Consider the following 12,600-nt stretch of genomic DNA (forward strand, 5'->3'; position numbering starts at 1 on the left):
CAAGAAAATATCTCAGTAGTTTGATGTGATTTTAGCTCTCCATTCAGAAGTTGATGTTATAATGTGTGTATCACTCTCTCTGATACACACAGACTTGAGGATAACCTAATCTGTTGACCCACATGAAGCTTATTTCATCGTTGTTGGTGTTGTTGAGTTATATTTTATTAATTAGCCTATCTGAATACATATTGTAGTGTGTTGGAAATAGTGGGGCTGATTTCCCAGCATGCCTTGAGACAATGTGTTTACAGACATAAGTTAAAATAAATGTTATAAGTCACCACAGATGTTATCTAATACACAATGATTAATGCTACTGTTCTTCACTAACTCTACAATCTTTATAGTAGTTTACAGTTTAACATTATAGAAGAAGACATGTTGCACCGTGACTGGAGGTATTTGGGACCTTCCTCAAATAATCACTTCCGCAGCCGACAATCAGTGCCTTAATCATTCCACTTCAACACTGACTTTGCTATTCCGCCTTTAAAGGGCGGGGCTTATTAAACTGTGAGTCAGTTAGTGTGGCTATGAGTGCTTGTCAGAAAGTTAATGGAAATTGTTCCATAGTTTTTCACCATGCCACTGTCACTTTGGCTGCTGCTATAATGATACTAAGATCTGACTAGAAATTGATCAAATAAGTAGCGTACTGTAAAAGTCTCTTAAGAATAGTGTGTCCCACGCAGAACCCCACTGCTCTGTTCACCGTTAATAAACAAATATTGACAGCAGTAGTCTATTTCTTTTCTTTGTTTGCTTGTTTTTAAACAATGCATCACCTTGAGATTTGTACCAAACCTCAACATATAACAATGATGACATCGTTATTTTCGAAAATAGGATTTTATTTTAAACTGGTGAATCAGTAATGTGATTTTATAATTTAATGTCTGACCAAATCCCATGCTATATGATGACAGTGTAGGAAAGTAAAGATGTACATTAAATATGATTTTTACATTGATGTACAACTGGTACTTTAACTTAAGTAAATGTAAGGATGTGAATATACATCGTGCATATAAAGTCTTACCTTTGCTGTTTGTTTCATTCCCTGATGAGTAAAGAAAGTCCCAAACTCAAAGTTATCTTGTCCAGCTTTAAATCCTTTAGAGCTCTTATTAATATGCGACTAAAACCTGTTGACAGATCTGTTAAACTCGTTCACAACACGACAAACTACTTCAGCCTTGATGGTATAGTTAGGATCACAATCCAATACACTTTTCTGTTAAAATAATCTAATATCTCCTCACTGTCTGCAAACTGTCGCATCTGAGAACACTCTGCTGTGATCTCTGCATAGACTGTATGGATCCCTGTCACAAACTCACAACACTAATCAGTCCGAGCAGCCGTCCTATCAGCAACGAGCCGCCTCGCAAACCGCGCCCACTCCATAGACTACATGACAGTATGTTCCTGGAAATCACTTGTGTCAATATGGCGAGTCGGCAGCCCAACAGAAAACCAAAACAGGACTCAGGGCCGGCTCTTGGCATAGTAGATATAGGTGGGTGGTCGCCTAGGACGCTAAATGCTGGAGGGGCGCCGGTGGGAGCTCACACGCACTCACGCCACGCTGCTATTTCTCACTCTTTCTTTTACCATGTCAAAAATCAGTACAGCAGTCTATCCACTCAGCGCTGTTTTCAGTATTGAATCCGTTCCGCTTGTTTATTGAGAGAAAACCCAAATCAATGAAACTCCGCTCCATGTTTTCACTGATACCGGCTCACACACACCGGGTAGCTTCAGGGGATTGAACACTATCCCAACTACACGTTCAGGACATTATTAACCCTAACCCCTAACCCTTACTGAAGCTACATGTTATTTATGTTTCTCTCTCTACACAAACTGCTGAGTTGGCTACGAAGCGCTAATGCTACGTTATTAATAGTGAAAAAATGAGGTGGTTAGTTTTTATTTGATTGTTAGTGTAGAGGGGACTGGACTGTTTTTGGCTGGTTTGATGTTTGCTCCTCCAGACAACATGGACATAACGGTTTTTTTCAAAGAAGAGTAAAGTAAGTCATCACTGGTAGTAATCGATTAGCTAACTACAGCTGAGTCTTTTATGGAGTGACTAATAAAAGCCTGGCTGACTCATTTATAAACTGGCTCATAAAACTGACAATTATTCTACTTTTTGAGGAGCAATCTTTGGCCTGCTACTGAGGATTTGTATTTATACTCTGTATCATTTGTTCTGATTACAAATGTGAAAGAATGGATACTGCTCACTAAATAATGATCACTCAACCTGCTCTCCTGACATTTAGGAGCATGAGAGTGAGTCAGAGACAGGAGCAGGATGCAGGGACAGAGCAGAGATCCTTTGCTGTGGTGAGTGATGAAAGAGATTTAACAGTTTAGAATAATTTGTCAATGGGAAACATTTCAGTCAAGGTGTCCTATATGTGGGTAAATCTCACCTGAAAAATCCACATAACATGGTTCTTGAGCATCAAAAAATAAAAAAACGCAGCCAATGAAACATGGAGACGGCTGGAGACGGCTATTCATTCCACCTCCCTGTTATTTATAAAAGTTCAAAACACTGAATGGAGGACAGAGTTGCTCCGTCAGAGAGCGGCTACAAGAAGATGTTGTGTTAACTGTGGTGGAGTGAGGTAGAGAGGATGAAGAGGGAGGGAGCAGTGAGTGAGGTAGAGAGGATGAAGAGGGAGGGAGCAGTGAGTGAGGTAGAGAGGATGAAGAGGGAGGGAGCAGTGAGTGAGGTAGAGAGGATGAAGAGGGAGGGAGCAGTGAGTGAGGTCCAGAGGATGAAGAGGGAGGGAGCAGTGAGTGAGGTAGAGAGGATGAAGAGGGAGGGAGCAGTGAGTGAGGTAGAGAGGATGAAGAGGGAGGGAGCAGTGAGTGAGGTAGAGAGGATGAAGAGGGAGGGAGCAGTGAGTGAGGTAGAGAGGATGAAGAGGGAGGGAGCAGTGAGTGAGGTAGAGAGGATGAAGAGGGAGGGAGCAGTGAGTGAGGTAGAGAGGATGAAGAGGGAGGGAGCAGTGAGTGAGGTAGAGAGGATGAAGAGGGGGGGAGCAGTGAATGAGGTAGGGTAGATTAGAGTGCCTTTAGAGAAAAGCATAGATTGTATAGGAGAAAAGGCACTCTGAAGGGTGGATGCAAGGGACACAGCCTTTCCCTTGGATCCACGTCTCAGATCTAGCAGGGATCATCGCCCACGCCTTGGAGCCCCCTGCAGACACCCCCTCCCCTTCAGCACAGATGTTAAACGGAGTCGCACCCGCCCTGAACACCAACTACGAGTTCACTAAAGAACTGGGGAGGCTCATGAGGCGGCCCACTATATTTCCTGTACCCGGCTTCCTTATGAATGCATTGTTGGGCTCGGAGAGGGCTGTGGTCCTCACACAGGGCCAGAAAGTCATACCCAAGAGGACTTTAGAGGCCGGATTTCAGTACAAGTATCCAGACTTGACCTCGGCCCTGAAAGAGATCGTTGGTAGTTAACAGATGTTGAAATAATGTGACTTAAAAATGACTGTAATTATGTTTTCCTGTGTTACAAGAATATAAACGACAATGATAAGTCAAATCCATCTACTGGTTGATGATATAAGTCCCAGATTTCTCAGATATTAATGAGTGTTTCATATCATATAAAACCAGTTTCTGAATTGGGTTTTAAAACCTGCAGATGTTTTTTCGCTGAAGGTCTTTTCATACTTAGCTTTAAAATAAATCTGAGCACCAGATATGCAACAAACAAGGTGTGATGGCATCCTTGCATACATTTAGTGTCAAATTGTACGAGCTGGCTCAACAAGGACTTAATAGTTTTGAAGTCTATATCAGGGTAGTCCACTTCTCTCGCTGTATGGTGAATCACAGATGTGGATTTTCTTCTGTTTAGGGACGGGTTCACAATTTTTCAAGTCTAAAACAACATTCAGGAGCCAAAAATGAACATTGAAACAGCTTTTCCTTGCTGTAATCATGCCTGCTGTTCATATTGACCATTAGAAGATCCCTTCATAATGCACTTATAATGTACATGATGGAGGACTAAATCCACTAGAATGTATTTAAATCAAGTAGATATCTTTATCTCCTAAGTTGCAGTCTTTTTAGGGCCAAAGTCCGTTTTTTGTTACTATACTTCCACCACAGCTCAACAGGGAAACTGTCAAGTCACAAGGAAATGACAAAAATGTATCTTTCATATGATCTAAACCTCAGAGCACCACCTTTATTAAGTTAGCTTTTGTATTCTGGTTCTATACCTGATTGAAATCCTGTTATCTGTTTGCCTGTGTTGTAAATTTCATGTTATTATTAATTAATCACAAATAGCCATTGTTTTTTTATTCTTTATGCTTTATTCATTTTAGTCCAATTCTTAGATGTGTTCAGCTGTACCCATAGACATATACAGTATACGTGAATAAGTGTCTATGGTTGTGCCCCCCAAAAAACAGCAGAGGGCGCCCTGCTCCTCTCTGATCGTCTCTGCCCTCAAGGACAAAGGTTTCACCTTAACAGAAATGCGAATGGTTTTGTTAAAGGATTGTGAAACACATATATAAAATATAAAATATAATATATATATATATATATATATATATATATACATATACTTCCACCACAGCTCAACAGGGAAACTGTCAAGTCACAAGGAAATGACAAAAATGTGTCTTTCATATGATCTCAACCTTAGAGCACCACCTTTATTAAGTTAGTTTTTGTATTCTGGTTCTATACCTGATTGATATTTATATATATATATAATACATTTATTTACACTATATACACATTATAAACAGTTCAGAGTCCTGTTAGTCCTGATGGGTGTAATCAGATATTGCTCTCCTCTCTCTCTCTCATCCTGCTGGGTTCTCCCAAAAGGTCAGAGGTCAGCTTGGATGTGCAGAGAAACATAACTTTCATACCTCCATATGCACTGAGGTCTGTTCCCATTTAATTGATTTACTTGAAGAGGAATGCGATCTAAGACCAAGTCCTGTCTTATCACAACATTTAGTAAAACAAAGTCTGAAGGCAAAGCAGAGTCCAGCACAGACAGAGAATCCAGCTGCTGTCAGTCCAACGTAGAGGCCGATCCTTCCCCGACTCTCTGGTTGTGGTCTCACAGTAGGTTTCTGAGGTTCTGGCTGATCAACAGCTGCTGTAAAGGACAGAGAAATGATAATAATTGTACTTTTATTCCACAAATTCTGTTATCCCAACATTCAACTCTCCAAACTGTCCAAAATTCAAGTCTGGACTGTTTGGGTTTGAACTTGGTGATGTTTGTGTTCACATACAGCATATTGTTAACAATACAATGGCTGCTGAGTGCAACCACACTCAGTCCAGTCTGTACATCACTGATAACATGCATTAAAAAGACTTCCTGAGTTTCACTGAATCATCTTACCAGTGACATTGAGGCTGCATCTGTCAGAGCTCACACCATAATCCGTGAGCACCTCACACTCGTACCAACCCGAGTCTTCAGTCCTGAGTCTGGACACATGAAGTCTGATTCGTCCTTCTCTGAGAGCGTCTTTGTTACTCTGAACTCGTCCTGCAAACTGTTCATCCTGAGACTCTGGGACCTCGACACCTTCATGTACACGATACAGGACTGAGACCTTGTGATCAGTGAACCTGTAACAGTAGATGATCAGTGAGGTTGAGGAACTGTCAGGGTTGGTTGTAAACGTCCACTCCAGTGTGATGTTGTGGTTCTCCTCTGCCTGATAGGAGCTCTGTGTCACTTTCACTACAAATGTTCCTGTTGAGGAGACAGAGAGGGAAAGCCTTTAAAAATAAGTTAAAGTAAAAAAGGTCATGCTTGATACCAATAAAAAATACAATCTAAGCAATAATTGAACATACATCATCTTGCCAAATGTAATGAAGAGTTTCTACTCGCTTCAATAGTGAGGATGTAAACTAACCAGAGACACAGGACATCAGGCTGATGAGCTGAAGGATCCTGTAGATCATCTTCTCCCTGTGAGAGGAGACAGAGGAGAGGAGTCATGAACACATGAGGTCAAAGTTCAGTCATCACAGATGTGAGAAGGAAAATCTACAACATCAAACCTCGATTCTCATATCAGAAACAATGTGGACTACAATCAGAGAGACTGCAGGCCAGTGAACATCAGGGCCCAGCCTCTATCAGACTAGTGGCACAGGACATCAGGGAGGGAAGAAACTACCTCAAGCCATAACTCAGTTCACACTATCACAATACGGACAATGTGCAATAAGTGTTTTGTACTCATAATGTGTCTTTTATTCATTTGTTGTGTTTTATTATTGATTTGTATTTATAATGTGACTCAGTGTCTATTTTATTAACTCTGGGTCTTGTTTTTAATGAAGCTAGGTCTGCTTGACTCAAGGAAACACACACGAATTACAGTGTTCCCGTACTGTGATGTACCTGCATGTGCAAATGGAAATAAAACTCTAATCTAATCGCCAATATTAAGTCTTACCATTGCTGTTTGTTTCATTCCCTGATCAGTGCAGAAGTATATATTCAGAAAGTTTTGAGGTAATTAAATCAGTTTTGCTGTTATATTATCATTCCTTTCTTACCTATGTGTTTCTATTATTTCCTCCTTGTATGATTAAATTTAACTGACAGAAATATGTTTAAAAACTGAATCAAGGAGGAAATAATAAAAACACAAAGGTAAGAAAGGAGTGATAATATAACAGCAAAACTGATTTAATTATCTCAAAACTTTCTGAATACATACTGTAGTGTGTTGGAGATAGCTGAGCTGAGTTCCCAGCATGCCTTGAAACAATGTATTTACAGACATAAGTTAAAATAAATGTTATAAGTCACCACAGATGTTACCTCATACACAATGATTAATGCTATTGTTCTTCACTAACCCTACAATCTTTATAGTAGTTTACAGTTTGACATTATAACTGACTGAATTGTGTGTTATTTGGGACATTCCCCACGAAGCTATGTAACTGCTAAGAAACGACAGTGAAGAAGCTTCTGGTAGTGAGAGGTGTGACTGACGAGTACCAATCTTTTTCATTAAAATAATTGAATATCTCCTCACTATCTGCAAACTGTCGCATCTGAGCGCACTCTGCTGTGATCTGTGATACAACACTAATCACTCCGATGTGTACGCATATTTCAACGTGCTGAAGGTCCCAAATATGTTCAGTCAGCGTGCAACGCGCCTTCTTCTATAATGTCAAACTGTAAACTATTATATAGACTGTAGGATAAATGAAGGACAGTAGCATTAATCATTGTATATCATATAGGCCTACCATCTGGTGTGACTCATAACATTATAAGAACCATAAACGAACCACAATCCAATACACTTTTTTGTTAAAATCTGAGCGCGCTCTGCTGTTCTCTGTCACAACACTAATCACTCCGATGTGTACACAGATTCTTGTCTGGTCGAAGTCTAGTCCTTCTACTTGTATTTTATATTCCTCTAAACCTCTCCTCTCTGGCTGTTTCTCTACTCTCCTCCTGCTGTTCCTTTGCCATCGCCTCTGGGCTCGAGAAGGAACGCCCCCCAACACGACCATAGACCGTAGACGCTGCATTGACTGTGGAGAGGCGTGCCTAAATTTTAGTGTCGAAGTGTCAGTCTATGGTCAGGAGTCGCAACCTAGACACCGCATTGACTGTGGAGAGGCGTGCCTAAAGTTTAGTGACGAGGGGGGGGGGGGGGGGGGGATTCACACACACACACGCTCACAATGGGACTGAATAATAACTAAGATTGAATAGAGTTCTCAGATTAAATAAAACGAGAATTAACAAAAATATTTTAACAACCGAATTAACTGAGCACTTTCAGATTAGGCAGCAGTTGCAATATGCACTCACAGTGCATATCAAATGTCATACTTACTTTCACATGAATATTAATTTATCAATACTTAATATTTAATGTAATTTAATACGGTGCAATATCCGTATTCTGTGCAATATCATTACTCTCATTGTCCATACCCATTACTAACTACATTATCACCATTATCAGTCATCTTTGCCAAAATGTACATTGACATAACATTTATTTAAACTTATGTCTGTAATCACGTTGTCTCAAGGCATGCTGGGAACTCAGCCCTACTATCTCCAACACACTACAATATGTATTCAGAAAGTTTTGAGATAATAAAAAAATGTGTTTTGGTTTTTACATTATCATTCCTTTCTTTCCATTGTGTTTTTATTATTTCCTTCTTGTATGATTTTTTTTTTTTTATGTATCTCTGTCAGTTTCACCTGCTAATGTGTTTTTAGCAATAGAAGAAAATGTGCTTAGTATGACAATAACTCAGAATGGGTTCAAACTAGGCAGCATGTTTGTATGGGAACTTAAAGTAGGGTGGAGGCTTCAAGGTGAGACGTCAGTCTTTAGAGCAGAGCTGTTTGCCATCCTCTGTGCTCTTAGGTGGACTGAAAAGAAAAGATCTCAGTCGACAGTCATTTGTAGTGACTCTCTATCAGCGTTACAGTCTATAGAAAACCACAAGTCAACAGAAATAACAGAAATAATGCTGACTATACTAAGAATTCAGTAATTGGGATGCAGTGTGTGTTTCATTTGGATACCAGCACATGTCTGAATTCAGGTGAATGAAGCAGCAGATCAAATAGCAAAGAACACAATCCAGAAGGAAAAGGTTCAAATCTCAATTGGGCTCGGGGTAATGGAGGAAAAAGTGCTAATGCCGTTATTCTCGAAATTAGGATTTTATTTTAAACTATATGTGAATAGTTCATCCACCACTGATGATGATGAGTATATAAATCGTGCATATAAAGTCTTACCTTTGCTGTTTGTTTCATTCCCTGATGAGTGAAGAAAGTCCCAAACTCAAAGTTATCTTGTCCAGCTTTAAATCCTTTAGAGCTCTTATTAATATGCGACTAAAACCTGTTGACAGATCTGTTAAACTCGTTCACAACACGACAAACTACCTCAGCCTTAATGGTATAGTTAGGATCACAATCCAATACACTTTTCTGTTAAAATAATCCAATATCTCCTCACTATCTGCAAACTGTCGCATCTGAGAGCACTCTGCTGTGATCTGTCACAACACTAATCACTCCGATGTGTACACAGATCCTTGTCTAGTCGAAGTCTAGTCCTTCTACTTTTATTTTATATTCTTCTGGAGAGGCGTGCCTAAAGTTTAGTGTCGAATTTCAACCTAGAGTAGACACCGCATTGACTGTGGAGAGGCGTGCCTAAAGTTTAGTGTCGAATTTCAACCTAGAGTAGACACCGCATTGACTGTGGAGAGGCGTGCCTAAAGTTTAGTGTTGAAGTGCAACCTAGAGTAGACACCGCATTGACTGTGGAGAGGCGTGCCTAAAGTTTAGTGTCGAATTTCAACCTAGAGTAGACACCGCATTGACTGTGGAGAGGCGTGCCTAAAGTTTAGTGTTGAAGTGCAACCTAGACACCGCATTGACTGTGGAGAGGCGTGCCTAAAGTTTAGTGTTGAAGTGCAACCTGGACACCGCATTGACTGTGGAGAGGCGTGCCTAAAGTTTAGTGTCGAATTGCAACCTAGAGTAGACACCGCATTGACTGTGGAGAGGCGTGCCTAAAGTTTAGTGTTGAAGTGCAACCTAGACACCGCATTGACTGTGGAGAGGCGTGCCTAAAGTTTAGTGTTGAAGTGCAACCTGGACACCGCATTGACTGTGGAGAGGCGTGCCTAAAGTTTAGTGTCGAAGTGCAACCTAGAGTAGACACCGCATTGACTGTGGAGAGGCGTGCCTAAAGTTTAGTGTTGAAGTGCAACCTGGACACCGCATTGACTGTGGAGAGGCGTGCCTAAAGTTTAGTGTCGAAGTGCAACCTAGAGTAGACACCGCATTGACTGTGGAGAGGCGTGCCTAAAGTTTAGTGTCGAAGTGCAACCTAGAGTAGACACCGCATTGACTGTAGAGAGGCGTGCCTAAAGTTTAGTGTCGAGGGGGGAATTCACACACACACACACACACACACAATGGGACTGAATAATAACTAAGATTGAATAGAGTTCTCAGATTAAATAAAACGAGAATTAATAAAATATTTCAACAACCAAATTAACTGAGCACTTTCAGATTAGGCAGCAGTTGCAATATGCACTCACAGTGCATGTTCTGCTCTCAGAATATTTTTTATGATTTAAAGTAAGCCTACTTGAATTAGCCTACTTGATTTAATGAATGTATTAGATTCGATTTAATGGTAAGAAATTCTGCATAAGACACACACTCGATCTGGAACTTTATTTTGAAGGCTACATAACGGTTTATAACGTAACAGTAACGTAGCAACCAGCAGTTAAGAAAGACGGCTGGTCAATCTGAATCGTCTTTGTCATACTTACGAAAGCAATGGCTGTAAATTTGTTAATTTGAAGTAATATATAATATGTAATGATAAGTTTATACGTTTAGTATTGAAATGTGTGATGTTTATTAACTAACTTAAGTCAAAAGTAATTTGTGAACTGATGTTAAGTCATAGACTGTATATAAGAAAGTGTAAAGTGAGCGTTGCTTAGCAACAATGTATCTGTTAAGGTAAACGGTTATTTTTTATGCCGTGTCGTTTTTCAGCTATTCTTTAAATATTATTACTGTTTATTAGTTTTCTTTACAGCGTGTCGCTAAGGTTTTGTATTGTTTTTCATTTGCAGTTTCACTCGTGGTATTACTATTATATCTAAGGAAATAAAGGGAGAAAGACGCTCCGATCCTGGCTCAAGTGTACCTGAGTTTGGCTAACTGTTAAACTGTGTTAACGTACTCAAAGCACACAACACAGGGAGAACAGTACAGTGCATATCAAATGTCATACTTACTTTCACATGAATATTAATTCATCAATACTTAATATTTAATGTAATTTAATACGGTGCAATATCTGTATTCTGTGCAATAGCATTACTCTCATTGTCCATACCCATTACTAACTACATTATCACCATTATCAGTCATCTTTGCCAAAATGTACATTGACATAACATTTATTTAAACTTATGTCTGTAATCACGTTGTCTCAAGGCATGCTGGGAACTCAGCCCTACTATCTCCAACACACTACAATATGTATTCAGAAAGTTTTGAGATAATAAAAAAATGTGTTTTGGTTTTTACATTATCATTCCTTTCTTTCCATTGTGTTTTTATTATTTCCTTCTTGTATGATTATTTTTTTTGTGTATCTCTGTCAGTTTCACCTGCTAATGTGTTTTTAGCAATAGAAGAAAATGTGCTTAGTATGACAATAACTCAGAATGGGTTCAAACTAGGCAGCATGTTTGTATGGGAACTTAAAGTAGGGTGGAGGCTTCAAGGTGAGACGTCAGTCTTTAGAGCAGAGCTGTTTGCCATCCTCTGTGCTCTTAGGTGGACTGAAAAGAAAAGATCTCAGTCGACAGTCATTTGTAGAGACTCTCTATCAGCGTTACAGTCTATAGAAAACCACAAGTCAACAGAAATAACAGAAATAATGCTGACTATACTAAGAATTCAGTAATTGGGATGCAGTGTGTGTTTCATTTGGATACCAGCACATGTCTGAATTCAGGTGAATGAAGCAGCAGATCAAATAGCAAAGAACACAATCCAGAAGGAAAAGGTTCAAATCTCCATCGGGCTCAGGGTAATGGAGGAAAAAAATCATCAAGTCATGGCAGCAAGAGTGGGATAGGGAACAAAAAGGAAGACACTTTTATTCAAATACAATCATCCATAACTCATGGGGCTCCGAAAACAATTGGGGGGGGGGGGTGAGGTCTCTAGAGTCCGTTCATTAAAATGATTCGTTCAAAAGATTTGTTCACCGAATTGTTCAGTGCTCTCCAACTCCCTGAACTGATAAACAGCCAAATGATCCGTCATTCAGTTCATGATTCAGCCCTGAGGTTCACGTTCACTTACTGAGGAACGGTGCGTTCACGGACTATAGTACACAATCATTCGCAGAGATGCAGCGCTGCTTATACATGCACTAAAATTATTACACGGTGAAAGTGTCCTCTGTGCATAGTAAAATAACATAACATGATGCTACACAAATATTAGCAACACAGCCCTAACGTTAGCAGTACAGTTACTGAATGTGAATCAACTCCTCTGCCCTGAGTCAGTGAGCGACTGAAACAGCGTCACTTTCAGCACAGTACGTGAACGAGCATCACGTCCTCAGCAGATCGTTTAATGAACGAACTGAGGAGGAAACAGAATCACCCAGAGTCAGAGTGTTGTCGTTCACTGAGTGATACATGTCGTTCGTACGAAGTGAATCAACAGTCCCTCCCCACCCGCACGCTGGCTGCGTCGTTCGCCGAAGATTCACGAGTGAGTCGCGGCAGTTCCACTCCCGACCGGCATGCTCGCGGCTGAGCTCAACTGAACTGAGAAAGTAGCGAATCACTTCATGAAGTGATTCCGTTCAGTTCGTTCACTCAAAGGATTAGTTTGTTCGACCGACACGTTCGCGACCAACACAACACTACCCTGATCAGGAAGCATCCAGACAGGAAGTGTCAGTGTGGACAGATGGAAACAGTTAAACT

The sequence above is a fragment of the Scomber japonicus genome, chromosome 12 (genome assembly GCF_027409825.1).
Source record: "Scomber japonicus isolate fScoJap1 chromosome 12, fScoJap1.pri, whole genome shotgun sequence".
NCBI classification, from domain to species: domain Eukaryota; kingdom Metazoa; phylum Chordata; class Actinopteri; order Scombriformes; family Scombridae; genus Scomber; species Scomber japonicus.